This window comes from Erinaceus europaeus, chromosome 2, assembly GCF_950295315.1.
Source record: "Erinaceus europaeus chromosome 2, mEriEur2.1, whole genome shotgun sequence".
In the NCBI taxonomy this organism is placed as follows: Eukaryota; Metazoa; Chordata; class Mammalia; order Eulipotyphla; family Erinaceidae; genus Erinaceus; species Erinaceus europaeus.
The window spans coordinates 10,813,838-10,837,070 of record NC_080163.1 but is presented as its reverse complement, the minus strand read 5'-3'; the positions used below and the strand labels follow the sequence as shown (position 1 = coordinate 10,837,070).

General features: G+C 47.1%; 1 protein-coding gene across 2 annotated transcripts in view; it reads left to right on the top strand.

Moving 5' to 3' along the window:
• Nucleotides 1–3,192: 3,192 nt before the first annotated feature.
• The window catches only part of ARHGAP35 (Rho GTPase activating protein 35), a 138,588-nt gene continuing 118,547 nt past the window's right edge, over nt 3,193–23,233 (top strand). The window contains exon 1 of one of the 2 annotated variants that reach the window (XR_009545649.1): nt 3,193–3,355. The gene's annotated coding sequence lies outside the window, so the exon portion shown is untranslated. The remainder of the gene's footprint in view (nt 3,356–23,233) is intronic. The other variant, XM_060176938.1, reaches the window with a different exon arrangement.

The following is a 23,233-nucleotide window of genomic DNA, read 5'->3' as shown; positions in this document are numbered from 1 at the left end:
ACCAGAGAATGTCTTAGCTCTGCCTTATGGTAGTTACAGGAATTGAACCTGGGACCTCCAAGTCTCAGGCATGAGAGTCTGTTGTACTACCCATGGTGCTATCTGCCAAGCCCATGAATTTTTAGAGTGTTATATATTAACTTCTTTTTTCTCCACAATCCCAAGATTGAAAGGGCCTGGAACACTGTGTTTGAATTACAAGGACATGTTAATTTGGGGTAGAAAAATCCTACGTCCCCTCCCCTGTCTTTCTTAAAAAAACAAAAAAGTGTCTATCTTTCTCTCTCCCTCTCTGTCTCCCTCTCCCTTCTCCCTTTCTCTCTGTCTTATCCAACAACAACAAAAAAAAATGGGGGAAATGGTCACCAGCAGTGGATTCGTAGTGCAGGCCCAGAGATAACCCTGAATATGTTCTTTAAAAAAAAGAAAAAAAGATGTCAAAATCATTTACAAATTAGTTTTTGGTGATAGCATAAAGAAAAGACCTGGTCCATGCATTTATTTGGCCCCAAATGCCTAAACTAGGCTTAAAAATATAGTAACATCTGCAAGTCATAACTCATTAGATACATTAAATATGATAAAGTTTGGGCTAGTGAAATAGCTTACTTGGATACTGTGCTGTTTTGCAATGTGTGTGACCCAGGTTAGAGCCCCACTACGTTAAAGGAAGTTTTGGTGCTGTGGCTTTTTTTTCACTCTGTTTCAGTCTTAAAAAACTTTTGTTTTTTAAAGTGCTAAAGTTTAAAAAGTCAATAATGGGGGCCGGGGTGGTAATGCACTGGGCTGTGTGCACATAGTGTGAAGCACGAGGACTGGTGCAAGGATTCTGGGGTTCCGGCCCCTCACTCCCCATCTGTAGGGAGGGTCGCTTCGCAAGCAATGAAGCAGGTCTGTAGTTGACTATCTTTCTCTCCTCCTCTCTCAATTTCTCTCTGTCCTATCCAACAACAGCAACAGCAGCAATAACAGTGGGGGGAAAATGGTCCGCCTGGAGTAGTGGATTCCAAGTGCAGGGACCAAGTCCCAGCAATAACCCTAGAGGCAATAAATAAGTAAATAAATTAAATTAAATAAAAGTCAATGGTAACGATCTTGGCAAGTAACCAGAAACAAAAAAAAAAAAAAAAAGGAAAGGAAATTAATGGGGGGGGGCGGTGGCACACTGGGTTAAGTGCACATAGTACTAAGTGCAAGTATCACAGTTTGAGTCCCAGGCTCCCCACCTGCGGGAGGGGGTCACTTCACAAGCAGTGAAGCAGGTCTGTAGGTGTCTTTCTCTCTCCCTGTCTCCCCCTCCCCTCTCACTTTCTCTCTGTCTTATCAAAAAAAAAATGGGCGAAATGGTCACCAGCAGTGGATTCCTAGTGCAGGCCCAGAGATAACCCTGGAGGTAAAGATAAATGAATAAAAATTAAGCTTAGGCGAGGAAGACAGCAAAAGATTTATGCCTGAGGCTTGGAGGTCCCAGACTCAATCCCTGACATTACAAAAAATTGTTGAGCAGTAAGTACTCTGATAGAAAAAAAGTAAAACAAAACAACCCTACCCCAGTGTTAACACACTAGGTAAAGTGTTGGGCTCTTTCAATCATGAGATCCCGAGTTCAATCCCTAGCAATGCATGTGCCAGTGCTGTCCTGGTCCTTTCTCCTTCTTTCTCATTAACAGCAAATCTTAAAACAACAACAACAAAACAATCAAACAAAAGCACTTGAGCATATGTAATTTTTACTAGAGCTTGCAGAGAAAGCAAGGCCTGTTTTTCAGCACTTTATAAATATAACTGATTTAATTCTCACGGCATCCCTACGAGAGAAATACCATTGTACTTCCAATTTATAGTCGAAGAGACAGAGGAAAGAAATTCAGAATTCAGTATGGAACACAGTCATTCTTCATGCATTCCATAAATATTGACTCAGACAGCCCTTCTTCGATCCGTACTTCCGGAGGGATCCCAGAGGAACATAAGGGTTACAGCGGTGTCCCTTCCCCTTCACTACTACTAGCTCTCCGGGCGTCCGAACTGACAGTTACTTCATTTGCACAATGCTGATTCCGAGGCCAAGACTGCACTAGGAGCGGGCCTCGCCGCACTCAGTGGGGGACTAGGCGACCACAGAAACAAGAACATTTTGTACAAACGCGCGCGGAGCCTGCAGATAGCCTGCAAGCCCGGGGAAGAGCACGCGCTCCCTGGCCGCGCCCCTCCTTTCGGACCCACAGATTTAGAGACACGGATTGGGCAGAGGCGGACCACGCCTCCTATCGTGCCCAATCAGCTTCATAGCTTGGAGCGCTCCCTCCTCCTTAGCCCCGCCCCACCGCCCCACGTTACGTCGCTCCTTCTCTCCGCCTCCGTTATCCAGGGGGCTGCGGCTCGCGCGGGCAAACCCACCTCCCCTTATCTCCCATTGGCTGCTTAGGTCCCGCGCGAGCGGGATCGCGCCCTTCACCCCCGCCCCCCAAGCCGGCCCCCTACGTCTCCCCTCAAGCTTTCTCTGGGAGTCTGAGCGGAGACTGGGTTCGGTGGCTTCGGGCGCGGGCGCGCGCCTCTCGCAGGCCACGCCCTCCGCCTCGCGCCCCTAGCGCACGCGCACTGATACACCCCAGTCCCCCACTGCCGAGGGCTCCCGGGTGTCCTCGCGTGTCCTCGCGCTCGGTCTCGCGCCGTAGCAGCCGCATTTCGGGGGAGGGGGGGGCGGGAGACGCGCACGCTCACTGCGTCCTCGACGCCGGTTCTCATCCCCAGGCCGCGACAGTGGGCGGACGGGAGGGAGGAGGGGGGCGGTGGTTGACTGTGAACACTCTCTGGCGCGCACAGGCTCTCGCTTCGCCCCTGCCCGGCACCGGTGGTCCCCTCGCGGCGCGCGCCCGGGGGGCCGTTATCCTCCGGCAGCGGTCGCCGCGCCACGCACGCGCAGTCGCGAGGGGAGGGTACGCGCGCGCGCGCGCACACGCGGGAGCGGCGGCCGCAGGAAAGAGGCGCCGCCGCCGCCGCCGCCGCCATTGCGAGGGAGGGAGGGAGGGAGGGAGCGAGCGAGGCCGGTCCGCCCTCCCTCTGGTTCCCGCCCCTCCCCCCTTGCCCTCCCCGCCCCCCGCCCCAAGGGAGAGCCGCGGCGCGGCGGGAGGAGGTGGTGGAGGCGGTGGAGGGAGTCGGCGAGGGAGGGTCCGCCCGGCCCCCCGCCGCCGCCTCAGCCTCAGCCTCAGCCTCCGCCTCAGCCTCCGCCGCCGCCTCAGCCGCTTCAGCCGCCGCTGGACGAGGAGCAGCAGCAGAACATGGCGCCGGGGCCGCCGTCGCCACGGCCGGGATCCCCGAGGCCGGGGCCGCGCTGAGGGCGCCCAGCTGCTGAGTGAGTGAGTGCGCGGGGGGCCGGGGGCAGCCGCACGCCGCCCGGCTGCGGGGGCCGCGGAGGAGGGAGGGGGAGGCGGGGACGGCGGGGCCCGGAGCCCGCGAACAATGGAGGAGCCGGAGGGGGAGGGGAGGGAGCGCCCCCCCAGCCACACGGCCCCCCCCGCGCCCCGCCGGCCCCTCGGGGGTCCCGGGCCCGCCCCCCGCCCCCAGGTGCACCCCCACCCCTCCCCGCCGGAGCCTCTGCCCGCAGTCTGCGCCGCCTCCCCTTCTCCCTTCCCGCCCCCTCCGTCCTTCCCTTCGCCCCCCCCCGTCCCCCCTCCCCCGGGACTCTGCGCTGCTCCCGGAGGGACCCACTTCCTGGGTGACCCTGGGGGCGTCCCTGCGGGTTCTGGACCCACCTCCCCGGACCCCTCCCCCCTTTATTTTTTTTTTGCAACATTGGCGACCCTTCGGGGCAGCCCACCCCTCCCACCCCCCCCCCCCCACCCCCCGTTCCTTTGAGCCATCTGCCATGTCCCCCTCCTCCTCCTCCTCCTCCTCCTCCTCCTCCTCCTCTCCTCTCCCGGCCGCCGTGCACACCCAGGAGCTGTCCCTCCTCGGACCTGCTTGGCCTGCGGTTCCGCCGCCCTCCCAGGTTCTGGTTCTTCTCCTCCTCCGGACTCGCTTCCACCTCCTTTTCTAGTCCCTTGCCCACCCGGCGAATTCTCTCTCTCACCTTCCTCCCCCCCACCTCCTCCTCCTCTCACCCCCGGCCCCCCGACCCTTCCCCACCTCGCTTCAGACCCCGTGCACCCCCCCATCTCGCCTCTCTGCTCCCCCCCACCCCGTTTCGAGCCTTGGATTGCACGGCGCCCGCCGCCTCCCTTCGCCTTGCAGCCCCTGGCCGCCCTTCCAGACCCTTCCAGCTCCCCGCTCCGCGCCCGCCCGCCCGCAGCAGCTTCCTCGCCGACCCCGCGGGTCACTTCTCCGACCTGGCGGCGGCCTCGGTGCTGCCCTGCAGGCCCAGTGCGGCCCCTGGGTTTCTCCCCCACCCCCGGCCGCCGCCTTTTTTGATGGACACTCCTGGGGGGCTCATCTAGTCACTTGCTTCCCCCCCCCCACGCCCCCAGTCTTGTGACCTGTGGCTCCCCTTTGGGGGTCTTGTCTGGGAAGACGAGGATGCTGGCGACCTGCTTCCTCCTGCCCCCCAGTGCTCTGCTCGCCTCTCCATTTTGTCCATTTTGGCCCTTCCCCGCCGCCGCCGTGCCCATTACCTCACTGGAGCATTGGTAACTTCTCCTCTGCCGCATCGCCCCTCCTGCTCTGCTCTCCTCTCACCCATCCCTCTCCCACATCTCTCTCTCTCTCTCTCTCTTCAGGCCTTTCTGCACCTGCTCTTTCCTTGGTTTTGCTCCGTTCCGCCCCGTCCTCGCCCTCTGTATTTAATGCCTTTGGAGCTGTCCACTGGCCCACTCAAGTGCTGGGCCGAGTTTGAACTCCTCCTCCGGCTGCGGCTTTTCCCGCTCCAGGAGGTGCTCTGGAACCCTGGGCTTCCTGGGCCGCCCGCAGCTGGAAGTTTCCCACCCCGGGAACTGTCACCCTGCACCCCGTGCCTAGAGTTTGCCTTCCCTCTGCTCCCGCTTCTTACTTTCTTTTCTGAATTCTGCTCCCACCTCGTGTCCGGGGTCAGAGGTGTCTTCACATCCGCCGCCCCCTGACCCCTCTGGCAGCCAGGGTCTCCCTTCCTCCATCTGGGACCCTTCCAACTCTGCGCCCCTTCACCTGTCTAAGGTCTCTGCCCTTCCCTTTCTCCCCCTCCCCTTGCCAGGCCCCTTCCCCCACTTAGTTCCCAGCGGCGCACACCAGGCCCAGACCCGCCCTGGACCCCCCAGCCCCCTCTGAGCGCTCTGACCTGCAGGGCTTGCTCCCTGGGCTACTGTGAAGTCTAGTCGGGGGCTGGTTTAATGGTCACTGCTCTCTTGGAGTCTGGGAGTATTGCCTCCACCTCCCCCACTCCTGCCGCAGGGTGGGAGCCCATCTCTGCATTGCCCTATTTTTTTTGGGGACTCCGGGGTCCTGCAGCTTTGTGGCCTTCAGACAGGAGAGTAGGGCTGCTTGCAGGTCTTTCTTTTCTTGCTCACTTTCCCTCCCTCCTTTTCTGAGCTGTTGTAAAGGGGCAGTTGTGCTCCCAGGCTGGGGAAATGCCAGTTCTCAGCTTCTCCCCATTCCCACCAGGGGTTATGGCCACACTTGGTGTTCACTTCTCAGGGTCTGGAGAAGCCTCCTGAGTCTTGCTGCCCTGCTGGTCTCTGATTTGCAGGGTGACCTTTGGGAGGGGCTGGAGGCTGGTGGGATTCTTTCTTTTTCACCTCTGCCCCAGGAAGGCGCCAGCTTCCTGGTCGTCAAGATGGTGTGGGCTTGGGTTTGGAAAGTGCTTTGCGGTTGTTTGGCGAAAGAGAGAGTGCCAAGTGTCTCTCAGATTCCTGCCCTCTGGTGTTGCGGGCTGCAGGCACTCCCAGTCACTGAGCCTCCGCAGATCAGTGTGTGTGTGTGTGTGTGTGTGTGTGTGTGTGTGTGTGTGTGTGTGTGGAGGGGCTCATGGGAACTTGAGGATTTGTGCGTGGACCCTGTACACTCCCCAGGCCCTTGAGGGCCTTGGTCTGGCAGAGCGAGAAAGGGGTTGGGAACCTTGGGAACCAACTGGTGTGATTGGACAGTCTTACTACCAGGAGATCTGCCTTAGTTTCCTTCGGTGGGTTAACTGTGGGGTTGGGGCCGAGGAAATTCATTCATTCCAAGGATTTTTTTTAACAGAAAAGTCATGCAACCATGAGAGAGGGGACCTTCTGCATGTTCTGAGTCTTATTTATTTTATTTCAAAAGCCTGATTTCTTCCCCCATTGTGGCCAAGGGCAATCGCATATTAAAGCAGCCACCCAGCTGTGAAGGAACTTTTACTGGAAGGACTTTATTTCTTAACTGAGCTATGATCAAACTTTTGTTTACTTCAGCACTTACTTAGAAATAGTTGTGTGTGAGCACATTTGAAAGAGAAAATATTCACTGTCATCCGCAGAATTGGGCTTTGACTCATCAGATGTTCGAGGATTTGTATATGAGGCAGTGAGGGGAGCTGGATAATAAATAGGCTTTTTTAGCTGCTAACTTTCTAGAACATAAACAACTATTGGTCTCTGTTATTTAATTTTTTAATTTGTGACTAATAGTAGGCTACAAGATGGTAAGCTTACTGTGTATAGTTCCACACCACAGCTACCACCAACATTCTGTATCTCCACCCTCCCACCTCCCAAAGAGAACCACTACAGTTCTCACAAGTCTTGGAAACAGTTTGCTTGGTAGAACATAATTAAATATATATGTATATTATTTATTTTTAATGACAGAGAAAGATAAACACAGAGCTACCAGAGCACTACTCAGCTCTGGTTTATGGTGGTGCTGGGGACTGAACCAGGGACTTTGGAGCCTGAGGCACGAAAGTCTTTTGCATAGCCATTATGCTGTCTTCCCAGCCTGTTAGACCATAATTTTTTCAGACTGGTAATGTGATGATCGACTTAAAGAATATTGGTTCTGTTTGTCTCTGTTCATTTCTGAATATTGGCTTTAGGAACGTGATTAATTCGCTGGGTTTATTTTTGAGTTCCTATCCCCCTTGTTGGTATAAATAGTTGTTTTTGTTCTTAATGTGGAAGCGACAGCTAACTAAGGGTAAAGACAACTGTGCGTGCAGCCTCACTTAAATTTGTGCTCCTGTGTTTTTTGTTTTTTTTTCCCTCCAGGGTTATTGCTGGGCTCGGTGCCTGCACCATGAATCCACCGCTCCTGGAGGGCATTTTTTTTCCCCCTTTTTGTTGCCCTTGTTGTTGTAGCCTTGTTGTGGTTATTATTATTGCCATTGTTGATGTTGTTGTTGGATAGGATAGAGAGACATGGAGAGAGGAGGGGAAGACAGAGAGGGGGAGAGAAAGATAGACACCTGCAGACCCGCTCTGCCGCCTGTGAAGAGACTCCCCAGCAGGTGGGGACCCGGGGGCTCGAACCGGGATCCTTACGCTGGTCCCTGCGCTTTGTGCCACATGCGCTTAACCCACTGTGCCACCGCTGGACCCCCGCTCCAGTGCTTTAACAACACTGGCAGCATTGAAAGTTTCTGCGTATCCAGAGCCCAAGTTTACATAATGGGAAGCAAGGCAACCCGAGAACAAAGGACTGATTTTTTTCCTTCCTAAACTGCTAACTGATGTTCCAAAGACTGTCACATTTCTCTGATGGCAGCAGAGGCTTCCAGCCCCAGCATTAACATTTGCTTTTTTGATGGAACTTGGTGCCACAGAAATCTGAGGTGGTAGCCTTGGCCTTCTGGAACAGTTGATGTGCCAGTTGGGGGCAGGGTGTGGAGCTGGAGATTCAAGCGCACAATATGTCTTCCAGGGTTCCTGCAAAGAGGAAATCTTTGTACTGGCCTGGTCAGAGATCCTCCCTCACCTTTCTGTTGGATTCTTGTTACCCATCTTGCCCTTCCCTTAGGACAATTAAAAAAGAAGAAGAGGAAGACGATGACTTAGGAAATCACATGTGCATCTGAGGACCTGAGGTGACTTTGGGCAAATCTGGGAGAAAAGCAGGTTGCCCAGTTGATCTGCAGCTTCATTGAAGGATGCTTCATCTAGCCTGTATGTGGTGGGGGAAAAACAGTAGGAGAGACTAACTAGCCTTTAGTCAGCTTTTCCGTCTTTGATCCTTTGAGAGGTGTTAGGCCTTTTGTGATCTGCTAAGACTGTTGTCATTCACCTCCCTTGCAGGCCAAAGGGTGTCTAATTCACCCCAACCATGACTTTTTTTTTTCTGGGTCATATATATAGTACAGTTGTATAGATATTTCTATTCATGCTGTGCAAAATGATAAACTTGGAGATTCCTTGGGCTTCGAATTTTTTAATATATTTATTTCCCTTTTGTTCTTGTTTTTTAGCATTGTTGTGGTTATTTTTATTGTTATTGATGTTGCTGTTGTTGGATAGGACAGAGAGAAATCAAGAGAGGAGGGGAAGACGGGGAGAGAAAGATAGACTCCTGCAGACCTGCTTCACTGCCTGTGAAGCACACATCCCCCCCCCCCCCCCCCCCGCAGGTGGGGAGCCAGGAGCTCAAACCAGGATCCTTATGCTGGTCCTTGCACTTCGCAATGTGTGCATAACCCTCTGCACTACTGCCTGACCCCCAGGTTTTGAATTTGAACCCTCTTGCCTCTTCATTTACAGATGCAAAAAGGAAAAACTTGCAGGGAGTGTGGTGACATACTTCCTGTCAGTAGTTGAAAGAATATGAGACATACAGGTGAGAGAGCCTTTGGCTTTACTAGCTGGCACCCTGGACAAATCACTTCTCCCCCTCCCCCCCAAGCTCTGTTCAGCTCTAGTTTACTTACCATGGTGCTGGCTGGGGGTTGAACCTGGCACCTTTGTCTCGGGCATAAACATCTTTGCATAACTATTAAGCTATCTCCTCAGTCCTCACCTTTCTGCATTTCACATTCCTTGTGTGGTCTGGAGTGCCTCTGGACTCTGTAGATGCTTGTCCTGGGCCACATTCCGAGTTAGAGCTGTACTCCCCTTGCTGCTCTTAGACCCCTGCCTCTCTCAGGTCCTGGCACTCTCATGAGCAGTTGAGGGACTCTGAACTACTAGTGGTGAAAAGAGCAGGGTTACCTTTGTTGTATACTTATTCAAATGTCAAAGAAATGCTGCCCCATTTTGACCATTTGCATGGAAATGAGTTTGCAGTGGGGTTGTGTGTGTGAATGGGACATCTAGATTATATTAGCTACATAAATAAAATCCTATGCCTCTTTTGAAAGCAGTATGGAATTTTTCAAGCTGAGTCATTGTTGACCTAGGCTCTCAAATAGCACTGGTCTGAATAGCACTTGAATTACTGGTATTAAGAAATGCAAACAAATCATTCATGTTCATCTTCCCAAAGTTTATTTCTATTTAATTTGTCAGACTTCATCTCTGGACAATTCTTGAAAATAACTTTTGGCATCTGCCAGTCCAGTTTTCATTTATTTGTACCCTTGCTTATGAAACACTATTAAGTTGCTTTATTTGTAGAAAGCAACTTTCAGCCAGGCAGCATCATCACAGGAAAGTAATATTTACTTTAGCTGCAAATAGTTGGACTTGCCTTTTCCTTCATCTTCCTTTATGGAAATGAGTATTTTCACATTATGATATTTGTGACAGTTGTGGCTCTCACATTATGTCTTGGTATTTCATATCATTTTTCTTTCCTAGTGACTCTGCCTTCTTACTTGGAAGGTGTCCTCTGCCTGGACACTAGTAATATTTGTACTTGGTAATCGAATTTGAACACGTGAGAGGCAGCTTCCCATGGTGTAAAGAAAATTAAATTAATAATAGAGGAAAACTGGCTTTGCTGCTTACTATAACTTTGGCAAAACTATTTTCACTTCTTTGAGATGCAGTTTCTTTTTAAAAATGAAGGGGTTGCGTGAGTTGGTCCCCATTGTGCCTCATTTTACAACTAAGTCATTCCTCCTCTCTAGATGGTAGTAAACTCCTGGAGTATAGATCCTGTCTCATATGTCTTTGATATATCTGCAAAATACCTGCACACAGCAGACATGCTATGTACAAGTTGATTAAAGGCAAACAGACAAGGGTTTTATTTGAGTTTTGTGTACCAGCTATAGTTATATATGGAGTATGCCTACACTGCTGGCCCATACTTAGTTTCCATAACTTTTTCGTTGTAAATATCTTGACCAGGATTGCACAGCTAATAGGTGCCAGGTAGTAAATAGGAATCTGTTTGCCTTATTCCATGTGTTGTGTTTATTGTACTGCCTTGCCTTTCTGGGATATAAGAATAAGTACTATACAGTACACACACACACACACACACACACACACACACACACACACCTGAGAAAATTATGGTCATTTGTAAACAGTTAACCATACATAATACAGGGGTAGGGGTGAGGGAATTTATTGAATGGACTATCCTGGTTAATGTTTAACCCCTTCAGAGGTAGCTCATATTAATATTATAGAAGATTCGAAAAGGAAAAAAAAAGATGGGCAGTGGTAAATATCATAATGGTTATGCAAACAGACTCTCATGCCTGAGGCTCCTAAATCCTAAATTCAATCCCCCGCACCACCATAAACCAGAGTTAAGCAGTGCTCTGGTAAAAAAAAAAAAAAAAAAAAAAATTGTTAAGGAGAAGAAGACAGAGAACTGAAAGCATTGCCCTGATGTCAGGGATTGAAATGTTGACCTCGTGCTTTTAATTTGGATGCTCTACCTACTCTGCCACCTCCCAGACTGTTAAAGATTTTCTTATTTGGGGACATAACACATAGTAAGTCCCATACCACATCATACAGATAACTGTGTGTGTGTCCATACCACATCATACAGATAACTGTGTGTGTGTCTGTGTGTATTAGTTATTTGAATGAGAGTGTTAGTCCTGGGCTCTGCTCTGTTTTGGCTTGTGGCTGTGCTGGAGGTTGAACCGGGGGCCTTGGAGCCTCAGACATGAAAGTCTTTGTAGAACCGTTATGCCATCTACTCAGCCCTCCGGCTTATCTTTATAACTGGTATATTTAAAAAAAGTTGCACATTTTATTTCTGACCTGGATTCCACCCCAGGTATAACAAAACTATAAACTTTTTTTTTTTTTGCCTCCAGGGTTATCGATGGGCCTAAGTGTTGAATCTAAGTGTGAATCTTCCCCCCTGTAGGTGGGAGCCAGGACCTTGAGCCAGGATCCCTGTGTGGTTCCTTGCATTTGGTATTATGTGTGCTTAACCTGGTATGTCACTGCCTGGTCCCTGTAGGTAAACTTGTAACAGAAAAAAGGTGGAAATATTTGGTCATGTAACTCCATAACTTATTTTCTTTGGCAAATAGAAAAATATCAGATTAGGTCAGGGTAGGTAGCATAATGGTTAAGCATTATGCTTTCATGCCTGAGGCTTCAAAGTCCCAGGTTCAGTCCTTTGCACCACCATAAACCAGAGCTGAGTAGTACTCTCATAAAATAAATAAGTAAATAAATAACTAAATATCAGACTAGTTCCTGATTGAGAGTTGTTTTTTTTTTTTTTTTTTGAGAAAACTATAAGCAGTTAGAAATATCTAAGTAAGTATAGACTTTTCACCTTGTGTGGAGTTCATACTATTGGGTTGTTGGAAGAGTCATGACATTTTTCTTTATTTAAATTTTTTTTTTATATTTTTACTTACTGCTTATTTAGATAGGACAGAAACACTGAGAGGGAAGGGGAAGATGAAGAAGGAGAGAGGAAGGGCATGTGTGAGGCCTGCTTCACCTGTACCTGCAGGTGGGGAACAGGGGGCCTGAACCTGAGCCCTTGTGTGCTCAACCAGGTGAGCCACCACCCGGCCCCCAAGATGTATTTTTCTTTCTTTCTTTCTTTTTCTTTTTTTTTTTTTTTGCCTCCAGGGTTATTGCTGAGGCTCAGTGCCTACACCATGAATCCACTGCTCCTGGAGGCCATTTCCCCCCCCCCTTTTGTTGCCCTTGTTGTGGTTATTATTGTTGTTGATGTTGTTCGTTGTTGGATAGGACAGAGAGAAATGGAGAGAGGAGGGGAAGACAGAGAAGGGGAGAGAAAGATAGACACCTGCAGACCTGCTTCAGGTGTGAAGCAACTCCCCTGCAGGTGGGGAGCCAGGGGCTTGAACTGGTCCTTGTGCTGTGTGCCATGTGCACTTAATCCGCTGCGCTACCACCCGATCCCCTTATGTATTTTTCTTTTTTTAAGATTTTATTTATTTATTCATGAGGAAGGTAGGAGGAGACAAGAGAGAGAACCAGACATCACTCTGGTATACGTGCTACTGGGGATAGAACTCAGGACCTCTCATGCTTGAGAGTTCAGTGTTTATCCACTGCACCACCTTCTGGACCACACTATGATGTGTTTTTTTTGTTGTTTTTTTTTTTAGTTTTTTTATATTTATTTTCCCTTTTGTTGCCCTTGTTGTTTTTTATTATTGTTGTAGTTGTTGTTATTTATGTCATTGTTAGATAGGACAGAGAGAAATGGAGAGAGGAGGGGAAGATGGGGAGAGAAAGACAGACACCTGCAGACCTGGTTCACCGCTTGTGAAGCGACTCCCCTCCAGGTGGGGAGCCGGGGGCTCGAACCGGGATCCTTAATGCCGGTCCTTGCGCTTTGCGCCACATGCGCTTATCCCACTGCGCTACCGCCCGACTCCCTCTACAGTTTTCTATGCAAAAATGTATCATGACTTTTTCGCCAACCCAAGAATATATATATATATATATCTAGGTGATGCGTTTTTGAATCATAGTTTTGAAATAGAAGCTGGGGGGAATAACTCACATGGGAGGGTGTAATCTAGGTCCTAACCTGACCCCCACCACACTGGGAGAAACTTTGGTGCTGTGATGCCTTTTCCTTCTTTCTCTGTTTCTGTCTCTATTTGAAAAAGTTTGCAGTGGTGCAACCCCAGCAATGAACTCCCCAAAATAAAAGTTTTGAGGTGAAAGTACGCACAGCTGTTAATAACTAATAGCCTCCTGAATTACTAATATTATAAAAGTATATTGGACTGTACTTCTCCCCATTGCCATTTGAAAGAAAGGTCAGACTGTTACTGCAGCCTGTACTACTTAGAAAAAAGACAAAAAAATAAAAAAATTAAAAATAAAAATATAAAAAAAAGAAAAAAGGGAAATGATTACCATTAATTGCCATGGGCAATTTAAAAGGATTCTTTGTTCAATAACAAATTGATTGTGGACAAATGAAATCAGTACTGCATTAATATAAGATTATTAGATTCTTCAAATCTGCATCTCTGGCTAAAATAACATCTACTTTGAGGTAATTACTTGACAGAATCCAAGTGCTTAGGAATAAAAAGTATCACAAGGTCTTTGTTCAGAAATGTTTATTAGATTTATAGGTAGAAGATTGACAAGTGCTGCGTTTTCACGTTAATAATTTTTTTTTTATTATTGGATAGAGACAGAGAAATTGAGAGAGAAGGCGGAGATAGGAAGAGAGACAGACAGACACCTGCAGACCTGCTTCACTGCCTGTGAAGCGACTCCCCAGCAGGTGGGGAGCCGGGGGCTTGAACTGGAATCCTAACCTGTCCTTGTGCTTTCCAACTCCCACATTAATCTTTTTTTTGAGTTCTTTATTTTATTCTCTTTTGTTGCCCTTGTTGTTTTATTGTTGTAGTTATTGTTGTTGTTATCGTTGTTGTTGGATAGGACAGAGAGAAATGGAGAGAGAAGGGGAAGACAGAGAGGGAGAGAGAAAGACAGACACCTGCAGACCTGTTTCACCGCTTGTGACTCCCCTGCAGGTAGGGAGCAGGGGCTTGAACCAGGCTACCGCCTGACTCTTGTTAATCATTTTTTAAAATAATTTTTTAAATAATTTTGTTTTATTTATTTATTATTGGATAGGGACAGAGAGAAACAGAGGGAAGAGGAAGATAGAGAGAGAGAGACAGACAAACAGACAGAGAGACACCTGCAGCCCTACTTCACCACATGTGTGAAGCTTTCCCCCTCCAGATGGGGACTAGGGGCTCAAACCTGGGTCCTTGTGCATTTTACTGTGTGTGCTCAACCAGGTGCACCACTGCCTGGCCCCCATGTTAATAATTAAAAAAAAAAAAATTTAGTTATTTATTCCCTTTTGTTGCCCTTGTTTTATTGTTGTAGTTATTATTGTTGTCATCGTTGTTGGATAGGACTGAGAGAAATGGAGAGAGGAGGGGAAGACGAGGGGGAAAGACAGACAGACACCTGCAGACCTGCTTTACCGCTTGTGAAGCGACTCCTCTGCAGGTGGGGAGCCGGGTGCTCAAACTGGGATCCTTATGCTGGTCCTTGTGCTTTGCACTACCTGCACTTAATCCGCTGCGTTACTGCCCAACTCCTGTTAATCATTTTTAATGGCCTAAAATCATTGAATACTTTATTTATAGAACCAACATCACTCTGGTACATGTGCTGCAGGGAATTGAATTTGGGAATTCATACTTGAGAGTTCAGTGCTTCTTGGACCACCCACTGCATAATCCTTGGAGTTCCACCTGCCTCTGTCCTTGGTGCTCTCAGTGGTGTTGAGGCTCTAACATGGACTTTCACACATCCACTCTACTCTCTGGCTGAGCCACCTAGGTTCAGAATACATTTTTAATGATACTGCTGACCTACAGCCAATCTCTTGCTCTGATTGGTCAGTCACTTGAAGATTGCAGATATACTTTTGATACTTCAGGAGAAAGGCCTTGACTCCCCCCGCTGTTGGCATGTGTTCAGCTTGAAGCTGGGTGGTGGAGCAGCTAATTAAGTGCACATTTAACCAGGTTCAAGCTTCCAGGGCCCCAATTGAAGGAGGTTCACAAGCCATGAAACAGTGCTGCAGGTCCCTCCCTCCTTCTGCTCCCCTTCTCAGTTTCTCTGAATCAAATAGAGTTTAAAATGTTAATTTAAAAAAAAAACTCAAGGCGGCGGCTTTAGCTAAAGTAGCTGTGATTTGATGTGTGTGTATACAGGGAACCTATATACATATATGATTTATTTATTTGTGACAGAGGAGAGAGAACTAGGGCATCACTCTGACACATCTGATGCCAGAAACCAAACTTGGGACCTCATGCTTGAAATTCCAATGCTTTATCTGCTGCGCCACCTCCTGGGCTGTAAAATAGGTGAGCTATCTCTCTGGCCCATGCTGGGAATTATTTGATAGTCTTCATCCATATGTCATGCCTTTAATACATGGGTGTGTGAGATGACATAACCACTTTGCTCAAGGTCACATACCTGACTGATAAAGAATGGGACTATAGGGGCTGACCTTGTATCCAGTCTGCTGTCAGGTATGCCAACTGCTGTGAACATTCTGGAAAGCTTTTTGGCAGTTTCAGGTTTTTGTTTTTTTTTTCCACCAGAGTTACTGCTCTGACTAGGTGCCTACACAGTGAATCTACTGCTCCTATTGGCTATCCCCCCCTTCCCCTTTCTTTTTTTCTTCTTAATATAGACATAGAGAAGTTGAAAGTAGAAGAGAGAAAGAGTGAGAAGCTTCATGGCACTTCTTGTGAAGCTTCCCCACTGCAGGCAGGGACCATGGCTTGAACCCTGGTCTTTAAGCATGGTAATGTATTGTCTACTGGACACCACCCTGCTCCTGATTTCATTTATTTTAAATATATAGGGCAGGGAAGGGTGTATTTCATGACATAGCTGGGAAATTGAAGCTTTTAGAAGGGACTTGCCCAAGCTTAGAGCTAGTAAGTCTCCAAGGTAGCCTGGTTCAGAGCCTTCACTCAGAGTCCCTGTTCTCTGCTCCTTTACCTGGTGTGCCTTGGACAAAAAAAACAGATTTATTTACTTATGAGTGAAAGAAGGGGGGGTATAGAAAAGATAACAAGCTTGTTCTTTGTGGCTCTAGAGGCTATAGATATAGGAAAATCAAAGATTTTTTATTCTCACACCAGATAGAATTATATAAAAGGGGCGAGACAGAGCATCACTCCAGTACATGCGGCTCTGGGGGTTGAACTGGGAGCCTCAGCCTCTCTCCCCTATCCTCCACCAGTTGAGCTATTTTCCAAGTTGTGAGAGACTAATTTTATTTTTCCCTTTTCTGCTCCTTTAAATCAATATTTGGGTGTCTATCTCATTTAGAGTCCCAGTTATAAAACATAACCTCCTCCTCCCTCAGAGTTTAACCACCATTTAAAAAACAAAAGTCTTCTCTTACAGGTAACACAAGAAATATTAGAAGGCTGCTTCTCTCCCTGCTGGCCCCCTCTCTTTTCCCAGCTGATGTTAAAGTGACTAATCCAGTCGGTGTAAGAATGGACTGACTAGGAAAATGGAGCTTATCTTACTATGAAGAAGAGTTTTTTGTTGTTGTTTGTTTGCTTGGCTTTAAGAATGTGACCCTAGTTGTTTTGTCTAGAGTTAAGGACTAATTTGGAGATAGAAGAGTTTACCTTGTTGGCTTTTACTGTTCATATTGGACAGTATCTTTGCACATTTAGTTACTGGTCAGTTCTCATGAAGGAGAGTACAGTTCAGTTGTGACGAGAGGGATTTGCACTTGAGCACCAGGAAGTTTTTGTAGACTGGTTTTGGGAGAACTACAGAACTTTTGTTTTGGTCCCCCATTTATTCTGTGAACCTGTCAAGTTTTATCCTTGAACATGTCAGTAGAGCATGTTATTTGTTGAATTAAAGGGTTCACAGAGGGTCTGGGTACTTGGTTGAGTGCACATGTTACAATGTGCAAGGACCCGGGTTCGAGCCCCCAGTCCCCACCTGCAGGAGGAAAGCTTTGTGAGTGGTAAAGCAGGGCTGTGGGTGTCTCTCTTTTTAATTTTTAAAATTTATTTATTTATTTATTTATTATTGGACAAAGGGAGAGAGAAATTAAGAGGCATGGGGAAAGTAGGGAGACAATAAAAATGGAGAGACACCTACAGCCCCGCTTCACTACTCGTGAAGTTCTCCCCCGAAGATGGGGACCAGGGGCTTGAACTTGGGTCCTTGCGCATTGTAAAGTGTGCACTTAACCAGGTGCATCACCACCTGGCCTTACTCTCCCTCTCTATGTCCCCCTTCCTTTCTATTTCTGGCTGTCTCTATCCACTAAATAAAGATAATAAAATTTTCCTAAATGAAGGGTTCACAGATAGGGCTGCAGAGATAGCTCACTGGGGTGGGGTGAGTGTCCTGCCGTGTGCACAGCCTAGGTTCAAACCCTGATATCATGTACGAGTTGGCTGTGGCACGATTGGGAGGAAGCCCTGGAACTGTGGTGTCTCTCTCTGTCTCTTTCCCGTCTGGGTGAAATAGCCGCTGGGAGCAGTAAAATCAGTTATGCATGAGGCCTCAGCTGAGGGGGACTAGGGGGAGACACACAGCATGATGGTTATGCAAATAACTTTTACGCCTTAGGTTCTGAGGTTGCAAGTTCAGCCTCCAGTACCACCTTGAGCCAGAGCTGAGCAGTGCTGTGGTGAGAGAGAGGGCGGTTTGTTTGCCCATAGCTAGATGGTAGAACTCTGAAGTTCTCACGACTATCCTTCATGCTTCATGGCTTCAGGCATTACCATGGCCAATAGGACTTGGGTGGAAGGTATCTGTGCAGCTCACTCAGCGAGGGACGGCTTGCTCTCTTCACCCTGCACCCAGCTCAGTGTGACAGGCAACACATCTCTCTCCCCTGTGAGCTCACCCTTAGGGACTCCTGCTGCTTTCCACCAAGTGTCTGTCTCCTCAGAGACTCCTGCAGTAACAACAGCGTGTTCTGTCTCACTCCTTGTTAAATGCCATGCATTGCTTTCTGTATTTTATTTGTATCAACTCAGTCTGCATAACAGCCCTCAGAAATAGGTATTATCTTTTTTCTTTTTCTTTTTTTAAAATTATTTATTTATTCATGAAAAAGATAGGAAAGAACCAGATATCACTCTGGTATGTGTGCTGCCAGGGATCAAACTTAGGACCTCATGCTTGAGAGTCCAACGTTTTTAGTCACTGTCACCTCTCAGACCACAAAATAGATATTATTATTTAAAATATTTATTTATTCCCTTTTGTTGCCCTTGTTGTATTATTGTGGTTATAATTGTCGTCGTTGTTGTTGGATACGACAGAGAGAAATGGAGAGAGGAGGGGAAGACAGCGGGGGAGAGAAAGACACCTGCAGACATGCTTCACTGCTTCAAGCGACTCCCCTGCAGGTGGGGAGCCAGGGGCTTGAACTGGGAACCTTGAGCCCGTCCTTGTGCTTTTTGCCACCTGTGCTTAACCCGCAGTGCTACCGCTCGACTCTCGATAGATATTATTTTTAAGCTTTTTTTTTGGCCTCCAGGGTTATTGCTGGGGCTCGGTGCCTGCACTACGAATCCACTGTTCCTGGAGGCCATTTTTTCCCTTTTGTTGCTCTTGTTGTTGATCAGTGTTGTTGTTACTATTATTGTTGTCATTGTTGTTGGATAGACAGAGAGAAATGGAGAGAGGAGGGGAAGACGGGGAGAGAAAGATAGACACCTGCAGACTTGCTTCACCTCCTGTGAAGCGACTCCCCTGCAGGTGGGGAGCCGGGGGCTCGAACCGGGATCCTTACGCTGGTCCTTGTGCTTTGCGCCATGTGCGCTTAACCCACTGCGCTACCACCCAGCCCCCTTAAACTCATTTTATAGATGGGAAAACCAAGGCAGCACATGGTAGACAATGTAAGTGAAGAATTTAGAGTAGGAATGGAGACTTTTTCCTGCCAAGGGTCATTTGGATATTTATAACATTCTCAGGGCCATACAAAATTATAAACTTGGGACCAGGCGGTGGCACACACACTACAGTGCACAAGGACCCCGGTTCAAGCCCCTGCCCCACCTTCAGGGGAAAAGCTTCACGAATGAAGCTTTCTGTCTCTCTCTCTCTCTCTCTCTACCTCTACCTCCCCTCTCAGTTTCTCTCTGTTTCTATCCAATAATAAATAAATGAAATTAAAAAAAAATACAAATGAGCTAGGGAGATGGTATAAAGCCTGTAAATGACTTTCACACCTAAGACTCTGAGGTCCCAGGTTCAGTCCCCAGCACCACCATAAGCCAGAGTGACTGGTGCTCTGGTCTTTTCTGAGTTGATTGATTAACTAGATTTTTTTTTTTTTTTTACAGAGCTCTGCTCAACCCTGGTTTATGGTAGAGTGGGAAATTGGACTTGAGACTTTGGAGCACCAGGCATGAGAGTCTTTGTATTGGCATTATGCTCTTTTCCTCACTTCCTAGATTTTTGAATTTTGAGTTCCATCTGGAGTTGCCTTGGCAGGACCAGATCAAATGATAAACAGCCCATTGGCTGGACACTTCCCACCCTTGATTTAGAGAAAAGAGTGAGCTTGACCCCCTTAGAAACTCCCCAGTAGGGTGGGGGTAGATAGCATAATGGTTATGTAAAGAGCTAGGTTCAGTCCCCTGCACCACCATAAACCAGAGCTGAGTAGTGCCCTGGTTTTAAAATAAACATTAAGAAGGCCCCAGTAGCTCTACAGCTGCAGCACACTGGGCTTTGTGTGTGTACTCTCCCACAGGCTCATCACCTGTAGTGACCTTGATTATTGGGAAATCTTCCTCCCACTGAAAGGTATTTGGATAGGCATAGTGCATTCTTTGGTTTGTTCTTTTGATCCCTAGCTTAGCTTCCCTGTTAAAGATTTCCAGAGTGATCTAACAGTTAATTACAGTTCACTTTTGACCCTTTTTATGTGAGTTTCTAATTGGATTTCACAATCTAGCTATATTTTTCATCTTAGAATGTTTTCATCTGAATTTAGCAAAATACAACCAAAGCCTAGCATGTAGTTCATTGTTCCGATGCCTCCCTGAAGTATTTTGCTTTTGATTTGGGGGAAATAGCCTTGGAAATTTTGGGATTTCATGATGCTGTTGGGAAAGGCCAGTGGCATCAGCCAACCTGAATATTTGTACACATCTGATGTCTTTCCAGAGACCTTCCGTGGGAGCACAGCTCAGGGGTAGAGCCTTTGACTGCAGAAACCTTCCTGATTCTCATTCCCTAGGTCTGAATTAGCATTAGGACTTCTTTTACTGGCATCAGGATTGACTATCTATTATAATACCAACAAAACTTTCTATATTGTCATTTCTTTGGTCCTGTATTGTCATTTTCAGTAACCACTAGTCACATAATTCCACTTGAATTGTAGCTAGTGAGACTGAGAACTTAAGTTTTAAGTTAAGGAAAAAAAATTTTTTAATTATATTTATTTATTTATTGGATAGAGATAACCAGAAATTGAGAGGAGGATGGGGTGAGAGACAGAGAGACACCTACAATACTGCTTCACCACTCGCAAAGCTTTCCCCCTGTAGGTGGGGACCGGGGGCTCGAACCCGGGTCCTTGTTCACTGTAATATGTGTGCTCAACCAGGTGTGCCACCACCTGGTCCCTGAAAAAAAAAAGATTTTTTTTAATGAGAGAATCAGAGAGAATGATCAGAGTACCGCTCAGTTGTGGCTTATGGTGGTGCAGGGGATTAAACATGGGATTTAGGAGACTCAGGTATGAAAATCTTTTGCATAACCATTATGCTAAACCCCAACCCTAAAACTTTAATTTTTTTTTTTTTTTTTTTTTTTTTTTTTAACCAGAGCACTGCTCAGCTCTGGCTAATGCCGGTGTGGGGGATTGAGCCTGGGACTTGAGAGCCTCAGGCATGAGTCTCTTTGCATAACCATTATGCTATACCACCATCCAAAACTTTAATTTTTAATTGAAGGAGCACCACTCAGGCACATGTGATGCCAGGAGTTGAACTCAACCTCAGGATTGCAGGTACTTTACTTGCTATGCCACCTCAGGAGACATCATTATATTATATTTTCTTTTTTTTTTTTGCCACCAGGGGGGTTATCGCTGGGGCTCAGTGTCTGCAGTACCCATTCATTGGGGAAACTGACGATCCTTCCTAGCCGACTGAATCCACATGGATCCCAGTCACTTTCAAAGCCAGCAACAAGCAGCTCCTGACAGCTTTCAACCTGACCTGTTGACTTGCTACAGAAGAAGGGCAAACGCTAGAAGTGTCTGCAGGACAACTCTACCACTCCTGGTAGCCTTTTTCTCCCACCCACTATTTTTGATAGAGGGTAGAGACAGAGATAGAGAGGGAAAGATAGATAGCATAATGGTTATACAAAGAGACTTCATGGCTGAGTCTCCACAAAGTCCCAGGTTCAAACCCTGCACCATAAGCCAGAGCCGAGCAGTGCAGTTAAAAAAAAAAAAAATTGAGAAAGAGAAGGAGAGAGATCTGAAGTACTGCTCTACCACTCGATCCTGTAGGTGGGGGACCAGGACCAGGAACTGGAACCCAGACCGTTTTGCATAGTGACCTGTGTACGCTAGCTGGTGAGCCACCCACCGCCTATGCCCTAATTTTTTTGACCAGAGCACTGCTTAGCTGAGCTGTTGAGGATGTTGATGATTGAACCTGGGGCCTAATGAATGCATGCAAGTCTTGTGTTCTATTGATATGCTATCTCCTTGACCCAATTTTTATTTTGTATTTTTGTGGGAGAGGGAGAGACAGCAAAGCTGTGATCCACCATTCATGTAACTCCATCGGTATCTACCTGGCGCCAGAGACCGGCTGAACCCAGGGTTCTTCGTGTGGAATGCATATGCTGTACCATGTTGAGCCACTTTCTTGGTCCCCTCCTCCTTTTTTCCTACTGTGTATTTGATGAATGTCTGACAGTCCTCAATGACTGAGATATATAAGGGATGTTAAAATATTCCTTAGGTCTTACCTCTTAGGAATCGCCACTGTTAGCAGTTATGTTCTTTAAAAAAAGAACTTGCTGGTTTTCACTGATTTTTGCACAAGACTCTTCTTGATCTTAGATACTGACATTAAGTCGTGTGTTGTAAGTTTGGGACAGAAGACGCCATTTACAAATCTAACCAGAAGAAGTATGACTAATGCTGGTAAAGTGCCCTTATAAAGAATGTTGCAACATAATGGAATTCTATCCTTAGGATTAGTGAAAACTAGGAAAGAGAGGGTGAATCATCCTCCTCCCAAATCCCAGCTGATTTTGCCAGCATTTTGTTTTGTGGATGAGTTAGGCATTCGGGTAACCTGGCTTGACTTCTTGGGGTGGTTGGGATAGTTGAAGAATAAGAGGTAACAGAGGCTACTGGGGTAGGGATAGCTCACTCAATAAGGAGCATCTTACCATGTGCTAGGATGTGGGTTCAAGCCCCCAGCACCACATAGGAGCATCGTATGCTACCAAGGGAAGCTCTGTCTCCTCCTGTCCCTCAGTCCTTCTCTGTCTCTATTTGAAACAAAAAGAAAAAGAACAAAAAGTCCCCTGGGAGTAGTGGAATCATGCAGAAGATCCCTATCTCCCCCCCCAAAAAAAAAAAAAAAAGGTGCATGTTGGGGGGGTAGATAGCATAATGGTTATGCACTATAAGCTGAGCAGTGCATTTGGGGAAAAGTGGGAAGGCTATTGATTGGGAGGAAAAGAAGAGTGGAGAAGCAGGAAAGGCTGCTTTGCGCTGTGTACATGTGTGCCATACGTGTGTGTATGTGTGTGTGTGTGTGAATACTCACACATTGGAGCAAGTACGTTTGTGGGCATGTATGCTGGACTACCTAATAGTTCTCCATAAACCAAATCACCTGCTTTTTGGTAACTTCCATTCTGCTCTGAAATGGGCATTTACATTCTGAGTGGGCTGGCGATACTGTGGGATGGGAGGCAGAGACAGAGAATGATGATACGAGATAAACTGTTGCTCAGAAGTAAAGGCAGGAATTTAAAAAAAAATCTTTGAATTCAGTGGAATGTGAACCCTTGGATCTGGTCCTGGAACAGAAAAGAGAATCAGTGGAAAAATTGGTGAAATCCAAGTCTCTAGTTTATTTTCTTGTACTTCTTCATATATCCATGTTAATAGCAGAGGAAGCTGGACAAAGGGCTTAGGGGAACTCCCAGTAATATCTGCAGCTTTTCTCTAGCTCTGGAATTGTTTCAAAATAAGTTCTATAATAAAAGAAGAATAAAAAAAAAGATCCAGCAAAAGCAAGGGCTGTGACTTCACCAAGGTGGTGGTGGTGGCACACAGACATGTGGACTGTTATTCCAAGGGTGCAGCAGAAGCTCTGCCTGTCTCTGTTCACTTCCTCCTTAAACCCAGCCCCCCAAAATGGTTTGCTTTTTTGTTTTGTTTTTGTTTTTACCAGAATGAACCTCTAGTTTCTGGT